This window comes from Beta vulgaris, chromosome 7 (assembly GCF_026745355.1).
Source record: "Beta vulgaris subsp. vulgaris cultivar EL10 chromosome 7, EL10.2, whole genome shotgun sequence".
Taxonomy (NCBI): Eukaryota; Viridiplantae; Streptophyta; class Magnoliopsida; order Caryophyllales; family Amaranthaceae; genus Beta; species Beta vulgaris.
Window position 1 is genome coordinate 39,350,818 of NC_079208.1, and position 26,800 is coordinate 39,377,617.

Consider the following 26,800-nt stretch of genomic DNA (forward strand, 5'->3'; position numbering starts at 1 on the left):
AGAATATGTAGCTGCTGCTGCATGTTGCTCTCAAATGCTTTGGATAAAACAACAACTTAGTGACTATGGAATAAACTTTGAATGTGTTCCTATTTATTGTGACAATACAAGTGCTATAAGTAATCTAAAGATCCAGTACATCATTCAGAGTAAAGCATATACATATTAGACATCACTTTTTAAGAGAAAATGTCGAAAAAGGTTTGATCAAACTTGAGTTTTGTCAAACTGATTATCAGATTGCTGATATCCTAACTAAGCCTTTGCAAAGAGATAGATATGAGAAATTAAGGCTTGAGTTAGGCTTAATAAAAATTAAGTGATTGTTCCTATGTCAATTCCCCCATGTTTGAATCAATTTGAGTGACTTTGTGTGCTAAAAATAATTGTGTTTAATTGCCTAAGACCATTGCAAATTGGAATGTTGCAAAACATAACCATGAAGTCAAAGAAACTAAACAACTCACAAATGTCACATAATACTCCCCTTACTGTTCCTAAGGTCAAGAAACATGCATAGTATGAAGGATATTGAATGTAGCATTAGTTGTTCCTATAGCACAAGTTCCTTAGCATTTATTTTCTTTCAAAAATTAAAATTCATAAAAATCCGAAAAATCCGATAAAATCCAAAAATTAAGGGGAACCAGTTTAATCAAATCTTGGTTCTTTTTATCTTTTCGTTTTCTTTCTTTTATTTTTATTTTTTTTCTTTTGCTTTATTTCTTTCCCGCGTGTCATAATTACTATTACATGCAAAACTTCCTTCTTCAATTCATCTAAGGAAACCGTGTTCCTCTCAAACGCTTCATCTTCACCAAATCCGAAACCTCATCACACCCTTTGATACTCCATAAAAACCTCCAAACCTTCATAAATCATGGCAAAAACTTCAAGAAACTCACCTTTTCCAACACCAAAAACAACCGACACTTCAAAAATGGAAATTTCTTCATCTCCAACTAAAACCCTTGAAACCGACATAATTCAAGAAAACCCCATAGAGGAACAGCAATTAGAATCTCCTAGAAGGAGCATGAGAAGAAGAAAATTGATTGGGGAAGATGATGAAGAAGAAACCCCGGAACAATCTCAGGGGGAAGAAGAAGAAACTGCACCTGTTCCTTCCAAAGGAACTGTTTCTTCGTCTTCCAAGAAAAGGGTCGAACGAAGTGAATCTAGGTATGTCTTGGGCTTTTGCGTCGATTTAGAATGGGCAAATAAAATTGAATTTCTAGAATTAACACCATTCTAAAGGAACAAGGCATGGAATTCTTGTTTGAATTCGCCTTTAATAATGCTCTTGTTCCTCTAGCTATGGACGAGTTTTGTGCAAATTTTGTTAATACTAATGGAACTTGCACAACTGAAGTTAGAGGCAAGAAAATAAGGTTTAATCAAGCAACTTTAAGCAAAGTATGGGAAGTTCCTTGCAAAGGAACTGATTTGTATTTTAAAAGGAAAGGAACTGTTTCCTTTCCGAATTTTCCTCAAGACAAAATCTTAGAATATTTTGGAGGAACAGCTGGCCAAAACAAATTAACCATAAATCTCTCTCCCCTTCACAAAGTATGTTTAACTTGGTTTGGAGAGCACTCATTCCTCGAACTGAAAAGAGGAATGAAGTGGGTCTCTTGGATATGTGTTACATGTTTTGCTTGACCACACATACAAATCAACTTCCCTTCCCTCTTCATTCAACACTTTAACTCACTGTATTGAGAACCATTGTGTATTGGTACGGTGCCTAATAACTTCTTACTTCATCATTTGAAGTAAGACTTTCGGTTGGACCACCATAGGTCAAACAAGGGAACATCTTGAATGAGAAGACCCTAAATGGACTTGGCTTGTCTGTCCAAGAAGGTGTTCTCATTCAAGGAAAATGGTTCCAGTTCCTCAGGAAAAAGAAAACTGCCTCAACTAGATTAGAAGAGGACAATGATGTAATTTGGATAATCCTGTTCCTGTCTAACCGAGGAACAATAACCTAAGAGGCGCAAACACATTGCCACTAAGCCTAAACCCTCTGTTCCTTTGAGAGTGAGAAAGAGCACTCGTCGAAAAATTGCTCCTGTTCCTGTTCCTTCCAATAGGACTCTCCTTTAGTCCTTTCGGATAATGAGGAACAGGTACCCTCACTCTCAAGGAACCACTACCTCCACCATCTCCCAAACTCTCTGTTCCTTCACAAAAATACCCTCCATTTCACCTTCGTCCTTCTCTGTTCCTTCAAGTTTTGAGCAGTTGAAGGATGAAATAAAAGGACCAAATCCTTTTGCTTCCACCTCCACAACTCTTCCACCCACACCACCATTTCTTCCTCCCATTTATCACCCTTCACCTTCTGTTTCCATTCCTGGAACAGATGAGCCTTCCACTCAAACCTCCCCAGTTCCTTCACACATCCCCCATCTGCCTCTAGTTCCAAGGGTAAGGAACAGGAAAATCCGGATGACACTAACTGGGTTAATGAAGTCTGCCTTCCTGCACAACATATGATAAAATTTTACAATCATCTTCATTGGACTTTGGATGCCAAAACTGATACTATGATAAGTCTTATGAAGAAATTGAGTGATACCGTGGTTGCGCAGCAAAAGAAGATGGACCTATGGCTCGTACTTGGAGGAGCTGAAGGAACAGGTTGAACTACATCATGGGGTGGTGATGAAAAAGTTGGAGGATGTGGTTGAAGAAGAAGTTGTAGAGGAACACCATTCCCCTTCCCTTTCTTAGTTTCTTTTATTGTTTTTTGTTGTTCCTGTTTCTTTCATCAAGGAACACAACTTTTGTTTACTTCTTTTTCTTTTTCTTCTTTGTTTTGTTATGGAACAAGTGCTATATAATCAATGACTTTTGCTATATTGTCTATGTTTCTAAATGCTTTGCATAATTTCTTCCTTGGAATGGCTAGTATTATGTGATTGATGTTTGAGCAAGTTTACTCTTTGATTTTCTAACTTAACCACTAATGGTGCTTGCATATTGGTCTTAAGGTGTTAAATCAATTCATCAATTCACGCCTAGTCTATTCTTTTTGAGGATGACAAAGGGGGAAAAGGATTTAAGGAACAAACTGTACAAAAAATAAATTAAAAAATGAATAAAAATTAAAAATTAAAAAATAAGGTAAATGAAAAATCAAAAATAGGTTAAGGTAAATGAAAAATCAAAAACTTCAGTTACTCATATAATTGTGTTTTATTTTTCATTTTCTTCTTTATGTTTTTATTTTCATTCACTTATATTATTTGTTATTTTCCTTAGTTTGTACCTTTGTTGTCATCATCAAAAAGGGGGAAATTGTTGAACCCTAGTTTTGATAATGACAAAGAAACAAAGGAACAAACTAAGTAGTGAACTAATGAATTATTTAAGTGTATGGTGTCTAAGGTATCAATGCAAGGAACTGGGAGAATACAAGTCAATGAAGAAGTCAAGAGAGGATTTCAAAGGCTAAGTAAAGAAGTTTCTATGTTGATACTGGAGCAAGCATTGGATCAAGAATAATAGAAGCTAGGCGTTTTATTTTCTAGTTCCAATGTAAAGGAACAAAGAAAGAATGGTAAGGAACTGTGGCAGAATATTTGAGAATGAAGCGTTTGTTCCTTGTAAGGAACAAACTCAGTGGCACTTAGTAAATATGTTAAAGGAACTGAACTAATATAAGGAACTAGACTTAGGCGTGTACTTAGTGTAACGGTTAAAAGATAATGGAGTAAGTCATGCCTAGATTATAGGAAATTAGTTATTTCTAATTTCAAATGATAAAATCAGTTTTAAAAAGAAAATCTGTTTTGGAAAGATATTATTTTTCGGAAAATAAGAAAATAAATATCCGGTTGTTAGAAAGATTTTATTTCAAAGATATTATTTTCTTAAAGATTAGAAATTCAGATTTAAAGATAAAAAGAGTTTATAAAAACTGATTTTCGGATAATGTTGAAGGAACTCCTATTATTTAGGAGTAATGGCTGCATTTTATCCACGTTCATTTATAGTTCATGGGATCATGGGACATGATGTAAAACGTGTTCCTTAGGGGAAGGAACATCATGGGTAAATGGATTAAAACGTGTACTCTAACATTAATCCCACGTTCTTCATGATTAACCTATAAATATAGAAGTCTAGATAAGTTCCAAAGTGTCTGACTAAGTAATTAAGTGAGTTTAACTTATTAAGTGTCAGTGCCTTCATTCTCTCATAATAGCCATTTGTTCTTTGCCTTCTTACTCTAATTCCACTAAGCTTATTTCGATCAATTGTATTTTGGTTTTTGGGGTAAGGGAACTTTGAGTGAAGTTCTGTAAGAGAAAGGCTTTGAGTGAAGCTTGTATGTGTGAGAAAACTTCGAGTGAAGTTGAGAGGAACTGCTGTTAAGGGAACAGTGGTTCAGGAACTTGAGTTTAGGAACTCAAGGTAGGGCTCGAGTTAGAATTAGGTTGTAACAGAGTTGTTTGGCCTAATTAGTGAAAGTGTTGAGTTTAAAATCCCTAGTGGTCGAGGTTGTTTCTTCTTGTTGGGCCCAAGAAGTTTTTCCTCGTAAAAATCCCTTGTGTTCCTTTAGCTTGTTTATTCGTTTAAGTTTTAATTTCCGCAAAAAGTTACGTTTATTTCTACACCTACAATTCACCCCCCCTCTTGTAGTGTTCCTAGGGAAATAACAAAAGCCAGGTGTTGATCGTTGGCTAGTGTATCGACCCGCTGACTAAGATTCTGTAGAAGAACACCATTGGCATCAACCTGCTGGCTGATACCTTGGATAGCCGCTGTGTTGGCTGTAATGCCAGTATCCATGCGATGAAGCAGGGTCATCATTTCCTGAAAATCAAAGGAAGGAGGAGCAGTAGAATATGGGGGAGGGGGAGCATCAGAAGATGAGGGAACATCCTCAACATGGGGACGACGATAATACGTACGCTCAGGGATCTCGGGGCGGGGAGTGGGAAAGTCAGAACCTACAATTGGAAGGTGATAGTGAGGTTGGCCAGGTTTGATTTTGGCCAAAGGGTTGGGCAGGTCAATGGAACGCATTCCGTTAATTTGCCACTTGTATGTGTCCCTACCCCGTTCTAACCAATGCAGGCGAGTGAGATAGGCATAGTCCAAGAGGGTAGGCCTAAGGCTGGCTGATACCGGGTCTCGTCAAAGTCTGGAATGGCCCTAGCAAAAAGAGTGACTAGCCCCCGTTCACGATGGGCGAGAGAGAACGTCCCGTCGGCGCGCCTCTTAGGGTATGTGGTGCAATACGCTCCATTTGGAGCGCAACATGGTGAGGGATGTTGTAGTGGAAACGGCGGGAGTGCCTCGATACATGTAGCTGCCTATGAGATAAGCTCATCCCGCGAATGAGCTTGCCCTCAACCCTCCCAACAAGGTTCTAGACATAAACGAACCCAAATTTTGAAGATGGGTTGGTGTATATATCTAGCATGACAGTGTTGCCAAGTAAAATCTGTTTCATCCCCGTATGCATAGTAGACATCCCTGTGATGATAGTCAGGTGGATGCCCAATCTCCCCCCGGTTGAGGACACGGAGTATGCGAGCAAACTCCGGCAGGGTGAGGGTGAAGTCCCTATTTAAAAGCCTATAGGAAACATGTGAGATTGGTCCGGAACGAGGGTGAGTCACATTCAAGCTACTATAAAATTCATACACAAGCACGGGATAGGTATTGCATGAACAGTATAAAGGGTTCCATACCAATGATTTTCATGAATTCCTTAAATTCATTATGAATGCCTAATTTATCCAAGAATTCAATATCAAGGAATGTGGTAGGACTTACCTCACGCCCCTTGAGGCGCTGAAATCGTTCCCTCTGTTCTTCCGTGGTGATGATGACTTCCGGAAAGTCTCATCTCTGGGAATTTCCGGTGGTGGTGGGGTGGTGGTGTGGTGGTGTTGGGACCCCGTGGTAGATCTTCGTCGCTTTGTGAACATTATTCTAAGATGTGCAAAAATATCAACCTTTCAACTCACTCTTTAATGGGGAAAAGATGGGAAGACTTGAAGCACTCAAATCCTCACTTTAATGGTGGAAGAAAAAAAAATGGAGAAAAAGATGAAGGAGAGAGATAGAGTGGGAGAAAAGTGAAGAAAGTAGGATGAGAGATGAGTAGAAAGTGATAGGAGAGAAAAATTGGTAAGAATTTGAAGATTTGAAGGAGGGTCTTCAATGGTGGAAAGGGGTTTGGAGAAGAAGATGGGAAAATTTGGGGGTTAGGGTTTGGAAGAGAGAGAAAATGTGAGAGGAAGTGAGTGAAAAGAAAGGGAAAATCCCCTTTAAAATCGCCAGCCGGATCCCGAGCCCGATCGGGCGAGCTCGCCCGATCCCATCGGGCTTCTTTCATTTTTTCTCTTAAAGAGTGATGGTTGCGGGCCCGATCGGGTGTCCACGCCCGATCGGGCGTTTTTGTCGTAAAAGAGTGACGCACTTTTATTTTGATTTTCGTATTTTTGCTGCGCGCCCGATCGGGCCGCCTCGCCCGATGGCTTCGGGCGATGCCCAGTAGGCTCTGTCTCGTATTTTTTTTCTTTTGGTAGGCACTCCTGCACACATGTAACCTGAAAAGGGATATCAGTACCCTCTCACTCTCTCACCAAACTACAAAAATGGACAAAGTAAAAAAAAATCAAAAAGAATAAAAATATAGATTAAAAACTAAGAAATCAAAAAGAAGGAAATCGGGTTGCCTCCCGATTAGCGCTGGTTTATAAAGGTCCCGCACGACCATAATGCTTCATCCCTCAAACAGAAGGGGAGGGGGTTGAAGGTATAACTCCTCCACAGATCCAACAGGGATTCCGGTATAGTACAACTTCAGACGTTGTCCATTAACTTTGAATTTCTCACCTGTTGCATTCATCACCTCAATAGAACCAAACTTGTTAGTGTTAGTGACAGAAAAAGGACCAGACCACCTAGATTTCAACTTACCAGGAAAAAGCTTTAGTCTAGAGTTGTACAGTAAAACCTTGTCACCAATATTGAACTCCCTACTCAGAATTTTCTTATCATGCCATCTCTTAGTGCGCTCTTTGTAGAGCCGCGAACTATCATAAGCATTTAGTCTAAGTTCTTCAAGCTCATTAATCTGCAGTAAACGCTTTTCTCCGGCTAATTTAGCATCAAGGTTCAACTCTTTAACCGCCCAAAAAGCCTTATACTCTAGTTCGACAGGTAGGTGGCATGCTTTTCCATAGACTAGGCGATAAGGGGTGGTACCAATAGGGGTCTTAAAAGCAGTTCTATAAGCCCATAAGGTGTCATCTAACTTATCACTCCAATCTTTTCTCGATTTAGCTACCACTTTCTCCAAAATAGACTTTATTTCCCGGTTAGACACTTCTACTTGCCCACTTGTCTGAGGGTGGTATGCAGGCCAGTCCTATGGTAGACACCATACTTTTTGAGTAGGCTTCAAAGGTTCTTTTGGAAATGGGATCCCCCATCACTAATGACAACTCTTGGTACCCCAAACCGTGGAAAGATAATCTTTTTGAACATTTTCATGACAACCTTAGAGTCATTGGTCGGTGATGCAATAGCTTCTACCCACTTAGAGACATAGTCAACAGCAACAAGTATGAAATTGTTGCTGAGGAAGAGGGAAAAGGACCCATAAAATCAATACCCCACACATCAAATAGTTCAACTTCTAGGATGGGTGTTTGGGGCATCTCATGTCTACGGGAAATATTTCCTGTTCGTTGGCATGCATCACAAGACTTAACAAAAGTACTAGCATCATGAAAAAGTGTTGGCCAATAAAAACCAGATTGAAGTACCTTTGCTACTGTTTTGGAAGGCCCAGCATGGCCTCCACATGGAAGGGAGTGAGAGTGCTTCAGAATGTCATGCACCTCCCACTCTGGGATACATCGCCTGTATATAGTGTCAGCACAGAGCTTGTAAAGCAGAGGGTCATCCCAGAAGAATTGTTTGGCATCATGGAGAAATTTCTTTCTCTGCTGGTAGCTCAGCTCTGGAGGGGTTTGTCCCTCACACAAAAGTGGCGAAGTCCGCATACCACGGGGTAACAGAAGTGACTGCCAGGAGCTTATCATCAGGAAAGAGTCGTCAATGGGAAGACCTTCTTCCATATCTTCATACTGCAAGCGGGACAAATGGTCAGCCACTACATTTTCGCACCCTTTTTATCTCTGATCTCCAAGTCGAATTCTTGGAGCAGCAAAATCCACGGATGAGTCGAGGCTTGGCCTCCTTTTTGGCGAGGAGGTACTTCAATGCAGCATGATCAGTGTAGACAATGACTTTAGACCCAAGCAGATAGGTCCTGAACTTGTCCAATGCATAGACCACAGCTAGCAGCTCTTTCTCTGTAGTGGCATAATTGACTTGAGCTTCATCGAGTGTCTTGCTAGCATAGTAGATGGCATGGAGGATGTTGTCTTTTCTCTGACCAAGGACAGCTCCCACAGCATAATCACTGGCATCACACATAATCTCAAATGGGAGGGTCCAATCGGGAGATCGGATGATAGGAGCAGTAATCAAAGCTTGCTTAATCCTGTTAAAAGACACTAGACACTCATCAGTAAACGGAACGGGCATCCTTGAGGAGCAACTGAGTAAGTGGTTTAGCAATTTTAGAGAGTCCTTGATAAAGCGGCGATAAAATCCCGCATGACAAGAAAACCTCTAACACCCTTAACATTCACAGGAGGGGTAATTGCTCAATCACTTGAATTTTTGCTTTGTCCACCTGGATGCCTCGTTCAGAAATAATATGACCAAGTACCACTCCTTCAGTAACCATGAAGTGGCACTTCTCCCAGTTCAAGACAAGGTGGACATCCTCACATCTTTTCAGTACTTTAGTCAAATTCAGCAAACATGCATCAAAATCAATGCCATACACACTAAAGTCATCCATAAATACTTCCATGATGGACTCAATAAATTCAGAAAATATGGCCATCATACAACGTTGGAAAGTAGCAGGGGCATTACATAGGCCAAAGGGCATCCTTCTATAGCAAAGGTACCATAAGGACATGTAAAGGTGGTCTTCTCCTGGTCATCTGGGTGGATAGGGATTTGGAAGAAACCAGAATAGCCATCTAGATAACAGAAATGAGAATGACAAGCTAGACGTTCCAACATCTGATCAATAAAGGAAGGGGAAAATGGTCTTTCTTAGTGGCAACATTTAATTTCCTATAATCAATGCACATACGCACCCAGTAACTACTCTTGTAGCAATTAATTCATTTTTCTCATTTTTAACTAAGTAGTACCGCCCTTTTTAGAACCACTTGAACTGGACTCACCCACTTAGAATCAGAAATAGGATAGATAATCCCAGCATCAAGCAATTTCATAACCTCTTTTTTGAACTTCCTGCATATTCGGGTTCAAACGACGCTGACCTTGTATACTAGGACGATGATCATCCTCAAGATGATTTTATGCATGCAAAAGTCAGGGCTTATGCCTTTCAAATCATCAATGTTATATCCAATTGCCTTTTTATGTTGTCGCAAAACAGACAAAAGTTGAGACATTTGACCATCATTTAATGCAGCACTAACAATCACAGGGCAATTTTCAGAATCATCCAGAAAAGCATACCGCAGAGAAGGGGAAGGGGTTTCAGTTCAGGTTTCTTTACCTCTACCGGTGGAGTAGCACATACTAACCGTTCATCCTCATGAGTGGTAGTACCATCAAGCTCGACACAGGTAAAAGCTGCTTCCCAAGCATCCGCTTCAGTAGTCCGGGTAATATCATCACCTGTGAAAGAGGTAAAACAAAGCAAAGCCTCCAGTGGATCCCGCATAAGGGATTGAGGCATGTCATCATTAACCAGCACATCAATGACATCTATTCTGTAACAGGCTTCCTCTAGCATGGGACTTTTCAAAGCATTGGTCAAACTAAAAGTTACCTTATCATCCCCCACAGTCAAAGTTAATTTCCCATTTTTACATCTATGACAGCTCCAGCAGTATGAAGGAATGGTCTCCCTAAAATGATTGGGATTTGAGTATCCTCTTCCATGTCAAGCACAACAAAATCCACAGGAATGTAAAATTTACCTACCCTCACAGGAACGTCCTCTAAGATACCTAGGGGGTATTTAACAGAACGGTCAGCCATTTGAAGAGTAATGTTGGTACATTTTAAATCTCCCATGTCAAGCTTTTTACAAACAGTCAAGGGCATGACACTAACACTAGCACCTAGATCACATAAGGCTTTGTCAATAAATATGGTGCCAATATTACAAGGGATGGAGAAACTCCCCGGATCTTTCAATTTAGGGGGGGATTGATTTTGTAAAAGAGCACAACATTCTTCAGTAAAGGCAACAGTTTCTACTGCATTAAAAGCTCTTTTCCTAGTCAAAATTTCCTTCAAAAATTTAGCATATGCAGGTAATTGAGTAATGAGTTCAGTAAATGGAACAGTTACCTGAAGATTTTTCACTACCTCCATAAACTTACCAAGTTGGTGATCCAGCTTATTCCTTGATAGACGAGTGGGAAAGGGAACCTTGATCGCAGGAGTGGTGGATGGACTGTTTTCAGGTACTGTCTGCTTTTTTTTTCTGACTCAACCGGACCATCCTTAGGCATTGGGGGACCATCATAATGTGTGCCACTCCTAAGAGTGATGGCGTTGGCAGTGTCCCTTGGTTGCATCGATTGTGAAGGTAAGGCCCCAGGTGGCCTACTAGCAGAAGAACTAGCCAACTGAGCTAGTTGAGTCTCCAACATCTTGTTATGCGTGCCCAAATTTTCCAGTTGAGCTTTTGTGTCAGCTTGAAAAGCATTGAACCCCTTCTGCATCTGGAACATCATATTCTTCAACTCTGTCATGGCTGGGTCAGCAGGAGGAGCAGGCTGTGGAGGTGCTTGATTTCTCTGAAAACAAGGTGGAGCTTGTTGTGAAGGTTGGTATTGTTGACCCTGTTGTTGAGGTGGATATGGTTGTTGAGGTTGAGGGTTCCACACATTAGTACTCCTATATGAGAGGTTGGGATGATGTCTTAACCCAAGATTGTAGGTGTTGGAATAGGGGTTAAATTGGTTCCTAGGTTGTGATTGGAAAGCATTGACAGCCTCACAGTTATTTCCCAGCGCAGGACACTCTTGAGAGTTGTGCCCAGATATTCCACAAGCATCACATACATGCACATTATAGTTAGAAGCACTAGCCATCGCATTAACACTCATATGGGAGGAATCATTACCTAACTTCAGGGAGTCAATTTTCTGAGTTAGAGTAGCTAGTTGCCCAGACAGTAGAGAAATGGCTTCAACATCATGTTTACCACCCTTTTTCAAAGAGGAACGAATGGTAGAGGCTTGATTAGATGCTAGCTTCTCCAAAAGTTCATACCCTTCCTCAATTGCTTTATCCATGAAGAACCCACCAGATGCTCCATCAATTACCCGTCGTGTATCTGCATCAACTCTAGTGTAGAAAATCTGACACAAGTACCACTGGTCCAACCCATGATGAGGGCATAGACGCTGCAGATCCTTGAACCGCTCCCAAGCTTCATATAGAGATTCACCAGGATCTTGGGTGAAAGTAACTATGGCATGTCTCATATCTGCAGTTTTCTGGTAAGGGTACCACTTGATGAGGAAAATCATGGAAAGTTCTGGCCAGGTGGTGATGGTGGAAGGCAGCTTGTTATACCAGAACAAAGCTTTATCGCGCAGAGAGAAACCAAATAGAAGGAGCTTCATCTCATCAGGAGTAACACCAGCTTGCTTCTGAGTAGCACAACACTGTAAAAATCTCTGCAGATGCTGATTTGGGTCTTCAGATGGTAACCCAGCGAACTAATTGTTCTGAACCATATTCAAAACATGAGACTTGATCTCAAAATTTGTAGCAGCAATAGTGGGCATCCGTACCCAGTAGGCACGTTATCAGGAGATGGTTGCGCATAGTCTCTAAAGGTTCGGGTAACATTCTCACCCATATTGACAGTAATAGGCGAGGTGGGGGTTTCTTGGTGTGGGAAAGATGGTGAAGATGGTGTCTTTTGGGAGGGTGTCCCTGCAGACAGCTTAGCTTGCTTAGTGTTCTTTCTGAGTCTACGAGCGGTCTTTTCAATCTCTGGATCGAACGGGATGAGATTTGGAGATTTCAATTTCCTGCTCATACACCAAAAACACTAAAACAAACGTGAGATGCTCCAAAGAACAGGCGTTCTTCAGAGTAGAGGTTAGTTTAATACTATAATTCAGACAAAATAAAATAAACCGTCCCCCGACAACGACACCAAAATTTGACAGGCTAAAGTCGTATCACCTAATCAAAAATAACCTAAGGTCCACTAACTAGTACTTAGGGAAGTCAGGATCGAATCCACAGGGAGAAGTTATACTATTGTATCTGAACTCTAATATTATACTAACAAAATCAGATGAATGGTTGTGTTACTAAGCTAAACAGGTAACAGAATTAAATATGAAGGTATAAATATATCAATAAAGTACTAGAATCATGGATCACTATGCATACAATTCGGGAAATCAACGATAAACGATAACCACCTAGTAAGTCAATTGTCTAGAGCACATGTAATTTCTCTCGAACATTACCTCCCTCAAAGATCACCCAGCTGCTCTCGCATAGTCAAGGGTCACTTTGCCTAATAATTGAAAGCCTATACGGTATCTCTCCTCTCGAAGTAGATTCAGTATTGCAAGAGTAGAAATATAAATCAGGCCTAACTTATAATCCTAGCATGAAGAATCAATCAAAGGAAACAATTGAAATACCAGATAATCTATCAATCCCTTATTGTATACATAGATCTCCACAATTCTAGATATAGAACTACTCACTCATAATCATGAAATCAATAACAAGAATCATATAAAAACTCATACTTGGAAACATGGCAAATAACTAAGCAAACAATATAGTTAACAATGGAAGAAATAACAAAGAAGTAAAGAAGAAAGATTACCGAATTATATTGAACTATGAATAAGCAAAAGGTTTGATCTTGAATTGAAATCACAAAGCAATAAATTAAGGTTCTTGAAACACTCTATGGAGAAAACTAATAATAAAAATTAGATCCGAGTTAATAATTCTGATTTTTCTATTTATACAAGCCCTAAAACCATAGAAGAAAATCTCGAAAGAAGGGCCCGAAATCATTAAAAGTCCGCGTCTCGTCAAACGCCCGATCGGGCCTAAGACGCCCGTTGACATCGGGCTTCAAAGCAGATGATTTAGGACAAAAGCGCCAGACGCCCGATGCAATCGGGCTGATCCGCCCAATGACATCGGGCGATCTTATGAAATGGGAGGCAGAGTGCTGGAATGGCGCCCGACGTTGGGCCAACTCGCCCGATCGGGCGAAAGACCGAATTACGATAGGGCATAAAACGCCCGATCGGGCCCGCAGCAGCAGCATGAGAACTGGTATCTCGCCCGATCAGGCTGGGCCGCCCGATCCTATCGGGCCGGTCTAGCTAATCTTCGTTTCTTGTTCTTCCTTTGCTCAAAGTCCCGGAAATCATCCTCGGGATCTAGAAACTCGGCATCTAACCCCTCTAATCCACTGTGCAATAATGTAAAGTAGGTGATAGCTTCCAAAACCTACAATTCAATACAAAATAGCAAACCACAACTAGATGGAGAGAGTTAGTACCAAATGGCTCCTAAGAGCACCATAATCACAACTTTTAGCACATAATTAGGGGAGAAAACTCTATATAAAACCATAACATCAGTTACCTAGCTTATTAGTTATTTGAAGGAAACCTTAGTATTGCTCCTACGTTTTTATTTCGAAAAGTTGAACTTAGAATATTTTTTTTTAACCAGAACTTTTTTTTTATACACCGAAATTTTATTGGAAAAATTAGGGGTTCGAAATTTTAATGTTTTCGGGAAAAAAAAAAAAAAATTTATTTGGCCGAGTCGAAATTTTTTGTTTCTCGGAAATTGTTGGTTCGAATTTTTTTTTTTATTCGAATTTTTTTTTAGACACTTAAGTAATGTTATTTATAAAAGTGTCTGCATTATTTTTCATGCCTTTAAGGTTCATAGTATTGCATTGTGAGAATGGGTAGTATAAGAAGGGCATATAGGATAGAAATATTATATGCCTGCATTAAAAAGTTAGTTCAGCATCATTATGATTTTTCTTCCCTGCAAATCTGCACATTATCATTTCTTTCTGTAATGATGCATTATTATTAAACTTCCCTGCTATTGATGCATGCATATTTTTCTTCCCTGCTAACTGTTTATAATTCTTGCCTGCAAAGTGTATATTTACATGCCTTTGTTTTTGTTTACCCTTGTTATTTGTCGGAACACGTTAGAGAGAGTGCTAAACCATTATGGTTTATTTGTTGTAGATCCCTAACCATGTCTGCCAGACAAGTTAATAGAATTGTCAGGCAAGTTAATAGAGTAGGAAGCTATCATAACCCAATTATATTGAGTGATGATGAGAATGTTCGATGTTATGAGCCTTGAAGTTATAGTTACACTAGCTTAGAGAGCATTATGTGTTAAAAGTAGGCATCCTTGTTAGTGATATAGGAAGTAATTCAAGAGTTTGATTGTACTAGAGTGCAAACTTGAAAGGACATCTATAATATTACTTGGAGACCATATTTGAGCGATGTGAATGTTTTAAAGATGGATGAAAATGGACATCAACCCAAAAGGATTTCAAGATATATTAGATCTAGGAATTCGAGTTATTATTACTACTATTATTATAGTGAATACTTTGGAGACTTTGGAGATGAAATGTTTACACCATAAAGGTATAAAGGAAATAAGGATAAGAATGATTTATTTATGGTTCAAGATTAGTTGTGGGAAATTAGTCAAGCTACAATGGTTTAAATTTCCCTATTTAGCATTCTATATCGTTGAGGAATAAGTTGGTTATTTTGGATTGGGAGAATATTCTTATTATCGATTGAGGAATAAAAGCTATTATTTATTTATATGAGTGAGTAAGAATTTATTCTAGGCACGTGATGGGAAAAAATTTATTATTTAATTATTTTTCATTATGTGATTATATTCTTGCTTGCTTGATTCTACTTCACGTTGATGTGAATATATTTTACGTGAACAATTATGTGATTATTAGAGAACACTTCATGTTGGAACTTAGTGAATTGTTTGTTGATGCATCTTTAATGATCAAATCAAATGTTGCCTTCTAGATGGCAAGTAAGTTATCGGAACCAAAGTAGAGTTACGTTAATTTCAGTTGCAAAGTAGAGTGTCAACAATAATGATGCCTTAGCTTCTGTATTCGCCTATTGGCAGAGAATTGACTCGAAAGATGTTAGTGTCCCGATTCTGCTGGGACATGTTGAGAGACTAGCTAAGAATTAAACTGTCGTACCTTAAGGGTAAGCTGACCCTATCCTCTTAGAGAGTCGGATTAGGGCGTTTGAAAAGTTTTTGGGGCTGTGAACTGTCCTGAGAGTGTGAAAGTAGGTCAAGTTATACTGTATCTGAAAGATGAGACTGACTTATAGTAGAAAGAGAATGAGACTAGACTCAGTATTATGAAAGAGTTTATTTGGGAATCCTTTATTGCTGCTTTAAGAGAAAAGTTTTACCCTGCTTTTATGAGGAAACTAAAAGCTCAAGAGTTTATCAACCTTAGGATGGAGAGCATGACTATCTCTAAGTATTATAGCAAGTTCATAGCATTGTCTAGATTTGCACTTGAAGTATAGCCACTGAGGAGTTAAAGGCTTAGTGATTTGAGCAAGATTGATGAGGAAATTCAATTGGGTTAGTAGATTTTGAAGTGATGATTTGCCTATTAGATACCTATTGGAGAAATCATAAGGTGTACAAGTTGTTTAAAAACCTGCCTTTGAAGATAGGAGGTTGTGTCTTTCCGTCTAACCTAATAGAATTTAATTTGGGAGACCTAGATGTGATTCCTGGAATGAATTGGTTGAGTCTTTACAAGGCTAACATTGATTGGAAGTTCAAAAGGTAGTGTTGAGAAACCCTTCGGGAAAATTGACCTCATATAGACGATTTGGGAAACCAAGAATTTGGAGTGATCTCTGCTATGCAAGTGCAGAAGTTGATGAGAAAGGGGTGTGAGCTATTTTTCTGTAGCGTGCAAGATGAGTAAGGAAGCTGAGTTAAAACTTGAGGATTTCCAATAGTGAATGAGTTTATGGATGTATTTCCGAGTAAATTTCAGGTATGCCGCCTGCAAGAGCTGTTGAGTTTACCATAGACTTAGTTCCTGGAACTGCACCTATATCTAAGGCACCTTATAGAATGGCACCTCCTGAGATGAGTGAGTTAAAGACGCAATTGCAAGAACTTTTGGATAAAGGTTATATCAGACCTAGTGCATCGCCTTGGGGAGCTCCTGTATTGTTCGTGAAGAAAAAGGATGGGAGTATGAGGTTATGTATCGACTATAGGGAGTTGAACAATGTTACCATCAAGAACAAGTACCCTTTGCCTAGAATAGATGACCTATTCGATCAATTGAATGGAGCAGTGTGTTCTCGAAGATTGACTTACGTTCAGGATATCTCAATTGAGGGTAGCGATAAGGATGTACCTAAGACTGCCTTTAGAACGCGTTATGGTCACTGATTCACTGTAATGCCATTTGGGTTAACAAATGCTCCTGCTATATTTATGGACTTGATGAATAGATCTTTCATGAGTTTTTGATAAGTTCGTAGTGGTTTTCATTGATGACATTTTGATATATTCGAGGAATGAAACGAGCATGATGAACATTTGAGGATTATTTTGGAGACTTGAGAAGAACCAATTATATGCCAAGTTCTCTAAGTGTGAGTTTTTTGGAGAAAGTAGCATTTTTGGGTCATTTTGTGTCTAAGGAAGGAGTCTCAGTAGATCCTGCAAGATTCAAGCTGTGAGTGAGTGGCCAACTCCAAAGAGTGTGTCGACATTAGGAGTTTCTTGGGTTTAGCTGGCTATTATAGGAGATTGTGGAGATTTCTCGAAGATAGCAAGACCTATGACAATTTAATGAAAAAGGAGTCCAAGTTTGAGTGGAATGAGAAGTGTGAGGAAGCTTTTCAGATCTTGAAGGATCGTTTAACCACTGCACCTGTTTAACCCTACCTGATGGGAATGAGGGATTTGAGGTCTATAGTGATGCTTCGAAAAATGGTTTGGGTTGTGTGTTGCAACAGAATGGTAAGGTAATAGCTTATGCGTCGCGTCAATTGAAACCTTATGAGGCTAATTACCCTACCCATGATCTAGAGTTAGCTGCCATAGTGTTTGCATTGAAGATTTGGAGACATTATCTTTATGGAGCAACTTGCAAGATATTTACAGACCATAAGAGTTGAAGTACATATTTACTAAAAAAGACTTGAATATGAGGCAAGAGAGATGGCTAATTGATTAAAAGATTAGACATCCATATCATGAGGGGAAAGCAAATGTGGTTGCTGACGCCTTGAGTAGGAAATCGAGTCATAGCTGAACTTTGATAGTCCCTGAGGAGTTGTGTAGAGATATGCAAAGGTTAACCTAGAAATTTTAAATCCTGGGGAAAGTGAGGCTAGACTTAGTAATCTTTCTTTGGGAGTGTCAGTTTTCGATGAGATTATTGAGGGTCAAGTCGGGGATGAGCATCTAGACAAGATAAGGAGAAAATGAAGCAAGGAAGGAAGTAGATTTAAGATTCATGATGATGGGAGTCTAAGGTTTAAAGGGAGGTGGTGTGTACCACAGAAGTGCAATGACCTTAAGAGACGTCTTATGGACGAGGGGCATAATACTCCATATTCTGTGCACCCTGGGGGTGACAAGCTGTATAAAGACCTTAAGGTGATCTATTGGTGGCCAACATGAAGGAAAGTAGCTGAATATGTGTCTAAGTGTCTAACCTGTCAGAAAGTGAAGATAGACCATAAGAACCCATGGGGAAAGTTCAATCGTTAGAGGTTCCTGGATGGAAGTGGGATTCTATTTCTATGGACTTTGTGACTGCCTTACCCAAACAGGAGGTGGAAATGATACCATTTGGGTTATTGTGGATAGACTGACCAAGTCCGCGTGTTCATACCTATTAAGGAGACATGGAAAAGAAGCAACTCGCTAAACCTATATCAAGCATGTAGTGAGATTGCATGGAGTTCCAAAGGACATTATCTGGATCGTGACTCTAGATTTCTATCTAAGTTTTGGAAAAAGGTCCAATTAAACCTTGGGACAACATTAAAATGAGTACCGCCTTTCACCCTGCGACCGATGGTCAGACTGAGAGGACTAATCAAACTATGGAGGATATGTTGCGAGCTTGTGCATTGATTTTCAAGGAAGTTGGGAGGACCAATTAGATTTGATTGAGTTTTCTTACAACAATAGTTACCATGCGAGTATAAAGATGGCACCTTTTGAGGCATTATATGGACGGAATCGTAGAAGTCCCATTTGCTGGAATGACTTTAGTGAAATATAGTTTTGGGGACTGAATTTATTGAGGAGACCATAAGAATGGAATTCAGGCTCGAATTCAAGCTGCGCAAGATAGGCAGAAAGTTATGCTGATTAAACGTCGCAAGATGAGTTGCTGTAGGTGATAAAGTATTCTTGAAAGTATCACCCACTAAAGGCGTTATGAGATTTGGGAAAAAGGGCAAGCTTAGTGCTAAATATGTAGGCCCATATGAGATTTTGGAGCGCATTGGGAAAGTAGCTTATAGATTGGCATTGCCAATGGAGTTTGAAAAGATGCATGATGTGTCACATTCCCAACTTAAGCGCTATATCCCTGATGAGCGCATGTGTTAGAGCCTGAAAGAGTCAGATAGATAGTAGCCTCACATATGAGGAAAGACCTGTCAAGATTCTCGACAGGAAAGTGCGTAGTACGCGAACAAGGATGTTCATATTGTCAAAGTTCTTTGGTCTAACCACGAGTCAGAAGAGGCAACGTGGGAAGCCGAAGAGGATATGAAGAAAAAGTATCCAGACCTATTCCTTGAGGTGAGTTACGAGGGCGTAACTCGTTTTCTTTAAGGGGGGTAGAATGCGATAAATTTCGCGCTTTTGTCTATTTTTATGAGTTTTCATGCATATGTATGCCTATGTTGGGCAATTTGCACATGTTAGTGCAAAAGAAGTAGAGTCTCCGCATAAGAAAAGTGTTCATAAGTAACACAAGTGTTTTAAAAATGGGAAAGTGCACGAGAGGCACTACCTTTCTTCAAAAGTTTTCGAAATGTTGAGTTCAAATTTTGAAAGTACGAGGGTTTTGTGTTAAGTTTCGGGACGAAACTTCTTTTAAGGGGGTAGACTGTAATCCCCCACAATTTTTAAAGGATTTTCATAAATATATTAAAGTATTTATGTTATTATATTTAAATCCAAATGAGTTTGGAAAATGATTTGACTTTTAAAAAGGGTTGACTATTTTAAAAGTCAACTAAAAATATTTTTCATAGCTCAATAAAATTTGTAATTTTAATTAAGCAGTTTTAATAAGATTTTAATTATTAAAAGCATATTTGAAAAGAAGCTTAATGGAATCGAAAGCCCAAAAGATAAAAAGGGAAAAGATTATTTGATGACTAAAGTCCTAATGAGCCCATCTTATTAGTCATCAAACTTTTATTTATTAAAATCTCTTTTCCTAAGTCCAAAAGGAAAAGCCTCTATTTAAATATCCTAAAAACCCAAATTTTACCCTACACACTTTATTTCTCTCTCCTCTTTCCACGTGATTTCTCTTTCTCACACGGCACACTTTCTCTCTCCTCTTTGTGCGTGTTCTTCATATTTTTCTCTCAAAACGTCACGAATCTTTCTTTGAGCCAAGAAATTTGCTGTCGCCGGTTCCTTTCGGTTGTTGCTGCTGTCCGACGCCTATCTCCTCGTTGTTGTGGTTGTTTTCTTTTCTTCTTCTTCAAGATTCCATTAAAGTATTAGTTTTTATATTAATTTATTATTTATTTAGCATGTTTATGATTTAAATTACTTTTTATATGCTTAAAAATATTTCGGCTATCATATGCATATTTATAATAAATTCCAGATTTTATTATATTAAGTTATTTTCAGTTTTTATTATGAAAGTTATAGTTAGGGTTTTTAATCACTAGAAACTATATTTATAAATTATAAATCATGAGATTTGGTTAGCATATAATTTTATATGTATTAAATATATTTTCAGAAGATTTATAAAATTTTATGAATGCCGTAATTTCAGAAAATAAGTATTTTAAGGGTTTTAAATGATTGTTAATCACTAGAATAGTTATACTATACTAGGGATTAAAAATAACGAAAGTTTGATACGTAAAAACGATTTTAAAACACGTTTAAGGGGTTTGGGTCGTTTTTAAAGTTGCTGTAAATTTTTAGTTCAAGGTATTTATTTCATTATTTTATTTCCTAGGCGGAGAATTCGTAGTGGGAGACTTTTAGAGCGTAAAAGTGGCCTACAGATTTGTTTATACAAGGTGCGTACATTGTCTACGTGCTATATGATTTAGAAACATGCTTTAAGGATGTTTTATTTATTAGTATCATGTATAGGACTCTGTTGTTCATATATATGATTTATTGGATTTGTTTTACATGTTATTTGCCTGTGTGCTACATGTAAACTAGAAGTATTTATGAGTATTAATGTTTGTATGGAAGTTTGATGCAAGCAGATAAGTCCAGTTTATGTATTAATTCGTGAGTGAATTAATGTAAGTAAGATTGAATCATGTGTTACATGGATTCTTGAGTATTATTTATTTATCTTATAAGAACCGTGGATCTTATTTGGTAAGTACAAGTTATACCTATATAAAGGTAAAGTTATTGTTGGCTAGGTTCAACAAGTAAGTTGGTAAAGGTTTAAAAAGGAAGTAAAGGAGTCTTGGTTGATAAGTTGGGATCACTTGTTACTCCAAAGATTAAAAAGGAATTCTGTTATGATTATGTGATTATGAATTGTGTGTTATTTGCTTGTTGTGGTGTCAACACAAGTAATAAAATATATTCAACGTAAAGTGAAACGAGAATAGAGTATAAACTTTAGACTGGTGCACGTCTAGAGTTGGACATAAGGGCTGGGGTTATGGTGAGCGTGCCATAGCTTTTCTAGGAATGGGTTGATCACCATCCCTCTTTTATTTCAAAGGTTCCTCGATATCGCAGGTCACTCTGAAATGCGGAGTCGCGCCCCCATTTCATCTTAGTAGGCAAGACAACTCGTCCTAATAACTATTCCATTTAAGTGTTAAAAAGTTAGTTTAAGTTTAGTTCAGTAAAAGTTGTCTGCAGATTATTATTTACTTATATAATTATTTATTCCTGCAAGTTATTTTTGTAATATCATGTTTAGGATTATTTATGTCTGATATGTAGTACTCAGCTTTGTTGATTACGTGCTTGTCTGTGTTTGTGATCATGGCTTTGCCTATTGATCCCGTGGTGATCCTTCGGGGGAGCAGAGTTGAGACGGCATTGACATTACAGGTTGGAAGATGCATATCATTGGAGAATCTGGAATGGAGAGGCTCTTGTATTACTAGAACCATTTAAGTTGTTATCCTAGGAGTTATGTTTTAAGACAATAGTTTTAAGTTGGTGTGTTTAGTTCTGACAATTGTTTTTGATTTCATAAGTTTTAATAAAGTTGATTTTTAATAAGTTGTTTTCCGCTGCAAAATTCTGAGTAAGCCGATACGTTATCACACGGGCGATAATGCCTGGGTAATTCTCTAAGGTTGTTATAAAAGTGTTTTCGAGAAAAAGAGAATTATCGGGGTGTTACAAATATTGTCTCACCCCCTTCTTCAACATCATAGCTAATAGTGTGTAGCAATAATTAATTAATTAGTACGTACGTAAATTTCAAGGAGACAGCTACCAGTATACATTTCTTATAAGGTTGTGTTTCAAAACAGCAGGAGAGACAGATAACTTACTGATACATGAGAACTGTGGCTATCCGTTGACCGCCTGTGACAGTGCTATAATCTTCCAAGAAGTAGTCAAAGTGAGGCTCGTACTTCTTCCCAACTTCATAGTGAAGAACTTGAAGACCTTCACCATGCTCTGTGAATAACACCATCAGGCAATAAAAGGCCCTAGTCCATATTTCACATGACAAATAGAAGCTAAAGAGTTCATGAATTAAGGATAGACCATAAGTTAACCCAAACAACATTAACATCTAGGCATATGCCATTGAGCTATGACACAATACTGATTTTAACATAGTGATTTTTCTGGCAAACAGTGATTTTAAGATATGAACGATAATTCGTTTTGTACCACAGAACAAAAGCGATGGCATAGCAATCACAGGTCCAGAAATGTACAAGGTTAAAGCTATGAGTTAAAGAGCCATTAGTCTCCCTGTTCTTAACCCATGGTTTGCTACTAGTTGGGTTGGGCACATAACACTCCTCACAAAACCAACCATGCCAAACTAGGGTTATAGAGCTATTCTAGCATGACAAGTCATCAGGTGTGATGGCACCTTTGAAGTGATTGGAGTAGATAATTGCACTAAGAATTTCAGTCTTTTCGGGAGGGAGTCCACACAAATTTGATCAACTTCACATGCTTCTAAACAATCAAGCCTCAAATAATTCATGATATTAACCTATTGAAGACTAACACATGCCACCAGTTCTTGAATAGCAGATGAATACCATTAGTCCAGCACAAAATTCCTCTGTCAAATTTCTTATCTCTGGTCGTTGGTCAAAATAAGATTTTGTCATATAAAACCTAGAAAGTATCCCCAATGTCCCAATTTAAGGTTAACAATTACCAAAAGAAGGATGTCCCACTCAAAGTTAACATCTCCTTAATCTCCATGCCTCAACTCTAAGCTGGGATAAAGTAAGTAGTTTTATAACTACCCTTAATTTTTGAGCAGGTATGACCCCACCTGAATCCCTATAAATTGACATGATTCATTGAATGTAAGCCATAATGGAAAAGTTTGGCAACTATTTTAACCTAACAAGTGATATTGTTATTTATCAAAAGCAATGGTCTACGATAAATCAGTTAAAGTGAGGAGTTTGTTTTTGGATTACCAAATATGAATATAGTACTAGAGACAGACTATTAATGAGAAAGGTGTATGCACTATGGTATGGCAGTATGGTGCATATATATAGATGGAGGCCAAGTCTATTTTTTTTCCTTTTTTTGTGTCATTCTTTATTTTTTGGATTGAATTAATGAAAGGTGTATGCAGTAATGTATTGAATAACGTGGGGCGGTGCATGCTTTACAGCAAATGGGAACCATGTTCGAATTCATTATATTCTATGATTTTACTATGTTCTGTTCACCTAGCAAGGAAATGGAAATAGATAATAATCTAGAAAAGGATACGGAAACTGCATAAACAACAGAACAATTATCTTAAGAAAAAGCAGGGATTAGCAAAGTGTAATCAACTCTTTTTGACTTTCAAACTTGGCAACGTACAACTTTGGTCATTGATATACTTTATTATATACGAGTAAAAATCACAGAAAATTGATAATTTGTGAATGAAATTAAACATCATGCATACTAAAATTTGTTTCATATATTAGCCAAAAATAATTCGGTCAAAGTCAGAACAGTGCTAAAGTCAAAGCGTTTCAACTAATGAAAACAGAAGTATGTTTTAAAAGATTTTACTGAAACAAAAAAAGGCTAATGTTTTTTGAGCTCAAAGTAACTTGCCCCACTCGTATCATTCACAAAGAGAAAGAAAGACACACGAAGGAAAAGCATAAGATAATAGAAATATTGAATTCCAATTTAATGAGAAACTTAAACTCACTGGGAATCGAAGCAAGGTTGCCAAAGAAGATATATAAAAGTGAATATTCTCTCAAGCTGAAATAGAATGTCGCAAGATCCTCCATTATCACATTTAGGCTTAGCTTCCAAGTTCCAATCAAGCTCCCATTATGCATCTAAAGGATCAAAGAGCTCATCAATAACTTATGGGGCCACACTAACAATTCCGTCATTGAGCTTTGAACATTTTTAGAGCTTTTAAACTCAATCCATATACATTTTTTGGCAATTCAATCAACAAGTGATTTTTTCAGGTAAAAAAACGGCCTGAAACTGTTAGTGAATCTAACCTAAAGTTTCCACAGTACATCTAATGCACATCCAGTTAGCCACCACCATGCAGTAGGAAAAAAAGATGAGTTCTTAACTTCTTAATTACAATCGTCACAGACATATACTACCATTGTTTATTTTAGATGCAGCATTTGATTATTCTAATCCTCCCAAACAGGCAAATGTTGCATCTAAAAAAACAGAAGAAGTATATATAAGCTTCTGAGTCATTAGAGTTCATCTTGGTCATTGACAATTGAACATGTATGGTGACGGAAGAAAATTGAGTTGCAGGATAGGTACCATGTACCGCACACCACAGGACAGGCTTATAGCTCATAAAAGCACCCTCTCCCAAAGGCCCAACCCACCCAAAAAAACACCTAAAAGAAGGCGAACAGCCGCAGCATGAACCTAGACTTGATATTCTGGAAAGTCATAACGATCCCAGTATAGTGTCACATTATTAGGTTGGGTAGATTTCTAAATACATGATCCTAGTCAGGTAAGTGGCAGCTACATTACTAGCTCATAATCTACCCTCAAGTATTCATGTCTGATAATATACATCTTGACATAAATATGAATACAAGTTACGACTTTAGAATAAATAATGAATAGTATTTGTCATGAAAAAGAAGCTAAATCCCATACTTGGACACATTCCCATATCGAACGCCACGAATGCCAGCCTCGCTATTTATGCCCCCAATAGGCCAATATCAATGAACCAACTACTAACAAAGTATATGGAATAAAAAAAAATTAATCCACTAAACTCAGATGCATCCTAAAACCCATTTCAAAATTAAATAAGCTATTAATTAAGAATAAATTTGAAAAATCGAAAATATCAAAGTGTACTAACATTTGAGGCTCATATACTTACATCTTTGCCCAATTGAACCATAATATCAGCTAATCTTCGAACTTCTCAGTTGCTTAAATGCCTGAAAAAAACAAATCGAAAACACAACATCAGACAAAACAAAAACCCTAACAGTAGCATAGAAGAGAAGATCGATCTAGTCTAATGTCGACAAACCAGCAATCGCAGCAGTAGCCACGACAACAACAACATCTGATTAAAGCTGCAACTTTCGTTTTCATCGATGAAGCATCCATTTGTTCCACCGCCTGGCGATTACCACCGCTTCTCCGACAATCGTCGGCCTCCTCCTAACTACTTCTCTCGACGCCGGTGAGAAGGACAATGAAGCTGCTTACTGAGTTATTGTGTTTATGTTTGGGGCGATGTAACCCTAAGAAATAGCTACTAAGTGAAGGATCGATGAGAACTGAATAGTTAGTGCGGTTTTAGATAAGTACAAAGTAGCGGGAAGCCTATTAATTTTGTTTTTTTTTTAGGGAATTAAATTTTTTCTAAAAAAAAATAGCAAAGATAACGGTGTATTATAGTAAATGTTATGTTAGGGAATATAAAGTTATGAATGGGGATAAAAGATAACGCCTAATTTATAAAGGGTTAAGTCTTTTCTTTTATATTGAGGATTTTCCAACTTTAGATAACGCTCCTTCTATTAAAATGTTAATTTTTATTAAAGATAACAGTTATTACAATACTCGTTTTTATAGATGTGTTATCTTTTCCCTATTTTGTAGTAGTGTGGCACTAGAAGGAGGTTGATAACCTTCCCAGTTTGCCTCTTTTAGGTACACACAGTGAACCCACCTCACCCATAGGTTATCCTTTTTATGTGATATTGCCCAAACATGCTTGGCAACAACAACTTGATTCCCCAGGAGAATACTTTGAACCCCAAGACCACCATGAGATTTAGATGTGCACACAGTGTCCCAAGCAACATATCCAGGGCTATTGTTGTCATATCCGTTTTATGTGTTATGGAATTAATTTTATGCAACACAGATTTAGGAAGTATGAATAGTTGTGCCCAATACACACATTTGAACATCAACACAGAGTTAACCAGCTGAAGTCTCCCACTATATGAGAGGTTCGTGCTACTCCACAGCTTTACTCTCATGCACATCTTATCAGCGAGAGCCTCACAGTCAGCCACCTTCAATTTCTTAGTGCTCATAGGAACACCATGATATCTAAATAGGAGGGAACCAATTCTGAAGCCAGCCACTTGCTGGATTCTTCTTATCTCACTCTCTGTCATGCCAGTCAAGAACATTTCAGACTTCTCAGGGTTCATATGAAGGCTAGAAGTCTCAGAGAACATCTTCAGGGCACTGACCAACATGCATACAGAGTTATAGTCCCCTTTTGAGAACAAGAGCAGATAATTTGCAAAGATTAGGTGATTCAGTTTCAAGTGCTTGCATCTTAAGTGAAATTTGAATCTAGGGAGAGTGCACACTTTTAAGAGGATTCTAGAACAATATTCCATGCAGAAGGTAAACACCAAGGGGGAGAGTGGATCCCCTTGTCTCAGACCTCTTTTAGGATGAAAAATCTCACTAGGGCTGCCATTAATCATCAAAGTATAGGAAGGAGTGGTCACACAAGTCATAACAAGCTTCACAAATGAAGTAGGAAAGTGTAGGGCAACCAACATTTATTACAAAAATGTCCATTCAATAGTGTAATAGGCTTTTTTAATGTCAAGCTTCATAAGACAACAAGCTTGGTTTTGAGAAGGCCTATACATCTTCACCAGGTCTTGACATAGGAGAACATTGTGCATAATGTTCCTACTAGTGA

At 38.2% G+C, this 26,800-nt stretch overlaps 1 non-coding gene across 1 annotated transcript; it reads left to right on the top strand.

The window, feature by feature from the left end:
* The first annotated feature begins 11,490 nt into the window (after positions 1-11,490).
* Positions 11,491-11,597, top strand: LOC125492190 (small nucleolar RNA R71). Its single transcript, XR_007268634.1, has one exon. It is a non-coding gene; the product is annotated as a small nucleolar RNA R71 (small nucleolar RNA).
* Positions 11,598-26,800: the final 15,203 nt, after the last annotated feature.